The sequence below is a fragment of the Oryza sativa genome, chromosome 8 (assembly GCF_034140825.1).
Source record: "Oryza sativa Japonica Group chromosome 8, ASM3414082v1".
Classification (NCBI taxonomy): domain Eukaryota; kingdom Viridiplantae; phylum Streptophyta; class Magnoliopsida; order Poales; family Poaceae; genus Oryza; species Oryza sativa.
The window spans coordinates 9338330-9344329 of NC_089042.1; positions in this window are offsets into that span (position 1 = coordinate 9338330).

The window sequence follows — 6000 nt, forward strand, 5'->3', positions numbered from 1 at the left end:
TTTGTTAATTTTGTTTGTTAATAATGTTAGTGAAGTAATCCATCAGTTGATTTATAACCCCCTCGCCAATGAAATTAATTCACTTTTATGAAGCGAGGAGAAAGAAAGGATCAATCGAGGATCCAATATTTTATTCCCCGGAGGAAGTCTCTTGTAAATCATTGATTTAATTTAGAGTAATAAACTAATAAAACCTTAATTAAAACTACTCAACTAGCCTAAAAATAAAAAACAGCCTTCAATGGAAGAGTATCCGTTTTTTTTGCAAAATTTCTGTAAGTTCTAAATTGAACTTAATTGAACAAGTCAAGCAATTCTATTTGGTCACAAAAAATTTGTCCCACGCCATATTTTCTTTCCCTCTTTTTGTCCACTACATCGCCTGAACCTAAGCAAAAGAGGTTCAAGAGACAGACCCAAATAAAGAAGAAATAGTAATCTTTGCCGAATAGGAAGAAAAAAGATTCATATTTCGATACAAGAAGAATCGACACAAGAAAAAGGCAAAAAAGCCTTTTTCTTGTGCCCAATAGAGGATTAAGAAGACCAGCAATCCCTCCTAAAAGGATTTGTTCCTTTTATTGTTCTCGCCCTTGCCTTGCATTCTCCTCGTTTTGCATGAGATGATAGAAATAAGGAATTGCAGACAAGACATCTCGCAAACAAAAAATAGTCTAAACAAAAAAAAGATTTCCAAAATGGATCATAGAGAATTCTAGCAATCGCCAATAAATCGCGGCTTTTTACCAACTTGATGGTAAGAAATCCCGGGACCTAGAAATTCATTTCGTACAATTGAACCTTTTCAAACTGTTTCTTTTTGAGAACCAAAAAAACTTGTGCCAAAATAACGGATGCGAAGAAGAACAAAAGGCCTTGAACGCGTAATGGATCCTGAAGCACTATTTCTGCATCCCCCTGACCAAACCCTCCCACATTAGGATTACTTGTTAATGGTTGATCAAGCTTGATCGATTCCCCCTCTGAAACAAGAAGTTCTGGACCGGGAGGTATAAGATCAATCACTTGGCGTCCATCCGATGCATCGACTATGGATATTTCATATCCCCCCTTTTCTTTACGCAGTATTTTTCTTACTACACCTGTTGACGTTGCATTATAGACCGTATTGTTACTCTTGCTACCATCAGGATAGATCTGTCCCCTTCCTCGGTTTCCCCCCACATATATGGGATATTTTAAGAAATGAACGTCTTTCTTCATAGCAGGGTCGGGGGAAAGAATGGGAAAGACGATTTCACTATATTTCTTACCGGGAACAGGGCCTATCACAAGAATATTTTTTTTATTGGGACGATAACTCTGAAAAGAGAGATTTCCTATCTTTTCTTTCAACTCAGGAGAAATACGGTCGGGCGGCGCTAATTCGAATCCCTCGGGCAAAATAAGAACAGCACCCACATTCAACCCTCCCTTTTTCCCATTAGCAAGAACTTGTTTCAGTTGCATATCATAAGGAATTCGAAGAACTGCTTCAAATACAGTATCGGGAAGCACTGCTTGGGGAACTTCAATATCCACAGGCTTATTCGCTAAATGGCAATTGGCACATACAATTCGTCCAGTTGCTTCTCGTGGGTTTTCATAACCTTGCTGCGCAAAAATGGGATATGCATTTGAAATAGATGTCCGAGTTATTACGTATATCATGATCGATACAGAAATCGATCGAGTCATCTGTTCCTTTACCCAAGAAAAAGTATTTCTATTTTCCATGTCCAATCACAGATCCCGGAATTTCTACAATAAATTAGATAGGTAGCTAAGCTAATCTAGTTCCCTATACACGAATCTGTTGTCATTCTACTGCAACAGTTGTACTGGAATGATGAATACCTTGAGCAGGTAGAAATAGAAAAAAAGAATTTTGCTAAAATGGAAAAAGGCTTTCTTTCTAAAGGAAAAAGGATGCTAATTTTGATTAATATCAGGAGATCAAATGAGTTTATGCTTCACTAATTGAATGATAAATGACTACAAGCGAAGGAGATAGGCGGTTTAAACAAAAAAAGACCCAAAATTTCAAACATGTATCTAGAATCACAGGAAAACTACAAACAAAAATAGTGAAAATTAGCTCGTTAGGAACCCATCCAAGATCGTTATAGACCCAACGAATTAGTAGTTCCCAACCGCGGGTGGAGTGAAATCCAACAAAAAAATCAGTAACTAAAAGAATAAAAAAAGCTTTTACTGAGTCATTTAAGTTATAGAAGAATTCCTGAACCCAAGAATTCAAAATAACAAGTTCCTCTTTACCCAGAAAAAAAGAACCACTTAGAATAGCCAAACAGATTATATTTGTCGAGAAATGCAAAATGATATGGAGATGACCCTCATTATCTATTTTGGCCAATTGTATTATTTCCTTGCGTATTCCTATAGGGGGGTTTTGTACATGTGTATTCGGTTTCTCTTTTATCATTTCGTCCAAGATAAAAAGGTCTTCTAATTCCATGAATCTTTCTAGAACTCTTTTCTCTTGAATAGCAGTTAAGAGAGTTTGGGAATCTTGCATGCCTTTTCCGCCCGCCTCCGCACGCACGCACGCGGTTTCTGCGCGTCCACCTCATCCCCCAAAATGTAACCATCTTGCGATAGTACTGGCATACTCCCTCCGTAGTAGTACTCGTTCGTAGAGGAATTTGTGTAGTACAGCGACACGGTCTTTCAATCATACTTTTGATTTATTCTTTCTATTAAAATATTTATTAAAAAATAATATAGGTATATTTTTATGAAAGTATTTTTCAAGGTAAATCTATTTATATATTTTTTTATATTTTCAAACTTAACAACTTGAGACAACTTGAGAGTTATTCATGATTTATATTCTCAAGGTTTGACTTAAATATTGTCCTAAACGACTACGTACTTCCTTCCAAAAAGCCAGTTTAAAACAGATTAATTGTTACAATAATAATAATAATAATAATAATAATAATAATAATAATAATAATAATAATAGCGAATTATGTACAAGATAAAAATATATAAATTAAATATATTCATAAGTAAACTTAACAAGTACACCTCCGTTCATATGGGCAAATATATTTTTATCATACGTCCATCTCATATGGTTATCTTGTTTTTTTCACAAGCTAGTCAAACTTTTTTAAGTTTGAACCGAGTTTGTAGAAAAACGAGCTAGCGTATGCAACATTAACATCAGATCCACCATAAAGTATGTCTTGATAATATATTTATTTGTTATTGTATATGTTGGTATATTTTTTAGAAAAAAAACAGTTAAAATTACGGATAAATTCAGGGTTGTCTAGACATATCATGTTTACAATTTCAGTTCGAGAAACACCGAGGGGTCTTCCAGCTAGCTCCACGAGGGGGTGGGTTAGATAAACTGGGTTTGAAGCCTCACCCCTTCTAATTATTTGATATTAGGTCATTTCTTAATATTAACGTTTTTTGCAATTTCAGTTCAAAATTTCGCCCTCCCCCCTCCAGTAAGCAAATATACTGGCTCAAATTTCCCTTTCTTTATAAATTTGGTCAAAGTTTATTTAAATTTCATTAACTTTTCAAATAATTTTGTGAAAGAAGTATGAAAATTTCCAAAAATTTCGGTGTGGTGCCACTGAAATCCCGAAATTTTGAACAAAAACGAAATTGAAAACCCTGAGTGAGATAAATTCACAGATTTCACATACTCCCTCCTCCGTCCCTAAATATTTGACGCCGTTGACTTTTTTAAATATGTTTGACCGTTCGTCTTATTCTAAAACTTTTATGAATTATGTAAAACTATATATATACATAAAAATATATTTAACAATGAATCAAATGATAGGAAAAGAATTAATAATTACTTAAATTTTTTAAATAAGACGAACGGTCAAACATGTTTAAAAAAATCAACGGCATCAAATATTTAGGGACGGTGGGAGTATTATGTAATGTAATATACGTGCATTAGGATTTTTCCCATGCAAGAACCAAATGCTCAATGGTTTTTTCATTAGAAAGCGTTTGTTGATGATTAACTAGGTGGCATACATATCGTACACACGGGGGCCGCGGGCGGAGTCGGTCGCCGAACGAGAGCTATAAAGGCGGTGACGTACGCGGCGGAATTCGTTGGCCGGCCGGCTCGATCGGCTGACTTCTTTTATATGCAGGCGTGTGAAACGAATTGATTAGACCTGAGAGCATCCATCAGATGTGCGTGCGTGGTCGATGGACGACGTATGCGCTCGCTTTGCTCAGCCATACCGTGTCACTTTTTGTTTCCCTTGTAAAATCACCCGTTTGTCCTCACTCTCACTCCCCCCTCCCCTTTTCCCTGCCTGCTTTCCGAGATGCAAACCGTCTGACTTTCCTTCCTTTTATTTTCTTTTGTTTTTCCTTTTTTTATGTATCAGTGGGATTTGTGTTTTTCTCTATTTTTTTTATGATTATACTTTTGTATCACACAGATAATATTAGAGAAATAATTGTTAGTTAAAACCTTATTTTAACAAAACAAAAATGCGGCCTATATTACTTTCTCTATTCTAATTTGATCACCACCTAAGAGTTTTTAGGTTTATCAAAATGATCATTATATAACAAAGTGCCTATTCGTCTATTTGTGCAAATAGTTAACGGTTGTGTTCGTATGAGATGGCTGTGGCTGCACAGCGTAGCAGCTGCGGCACTCGCAGTAAATTTCATGCTTCTAGTACTGATGATAAAGTCAACAGCAGCCTAACAGCTGCAATATGTAGCTCAAGTGAACACAGCCAATGTGCGCCGTGAAATACCTTGCACGCATGCGTGCATGCAACCAATCAAGATTATTTTCTATTGGTTCAATCCATGTAACATTTAAAGTGTGAATTATTTTTTGTTGGACACCAAACGAACGTAGCATCTTAATCGATAAAGATTAATTTCAGAATGATAAATATTTTGGTATTTTTAATCTTGGTGCTCTTTGTTTAGGGGTGATTAAATTGGGATGAATGGGGTATAAAATAGAGTGAGTATATGTATAATTAACATGTACAAATTTAAAATTAAGAAATCTAATGCATGCACGCGGCTGCTTTACGACACGGAAAGGTGGCCACCTTTTTGGTCATGCCAGCCACTAAATAATTTGGCAACTTTTCGATGGTTCGATGTCGATCTACTGTTTCAGTTTGTTGAGGACACCAAGTTGACAAGCAACACCAACATGCATGCATGCATCCTCTCTTCTCAAATCTCTAGTGGTACATTTTTTTTAATCCATCAATCCATATATGGTTGACTCTTGCAAGTTGCACCTTTTGCTCTAGCTACCGCCTGCCGGCCGGCTTCTACATGCACGTGGCAATGCGTTGAACAAAATAGGTACATGACATGTTTAATTGAAAATTGGCTTCATCCTTAAATTAGCCATTGCCAAGACAGATGAAGATTAAACATAAATCATGATGCAAAATTAATTTTAGTAAAGAAAGTCTGAATTACCCCCTTAACTATTGGGTGAGTACGAATTATCCCCTAAAAAGAAAACCAAACATCTATCACTTTCAACTGTTAATACATGATGAAAAAAACCCCGAGCGAGTAGCTTTGCAAGCAGTTTTGGTTGTACATAGTAGTCAAGTCAATATTTTTTAAAAGAAAAACACTCGATGCATAGCATCCAAATTCTTTCCCTCTCGCTCCTCTCTCTTCTCCATCCCATAGTGCGGACGGCCGACATCGGAGTTCGCATGAGCATGAACGCCACGTCGCCGTGGTGCAACCCGACACGGGAGCATAAGACACCGACGAGTGCACACACCCGCGACGACCTCGCTAGTGACGGCGTCAACAAGCGCAAAGTGTGTGGGGGAGTAGGGATGACGACAACCGCAACAACGAGAATGCGAACGCCGGGATGGAGAACAGGACGACCAGAGGAGGTGCGCACCACGTGGAGTGGAGATGCAGGGTGTGGGTATGCACGCCAGCGGAGGCCGAGGAGGAGGCGTGCACTGGTGGAGG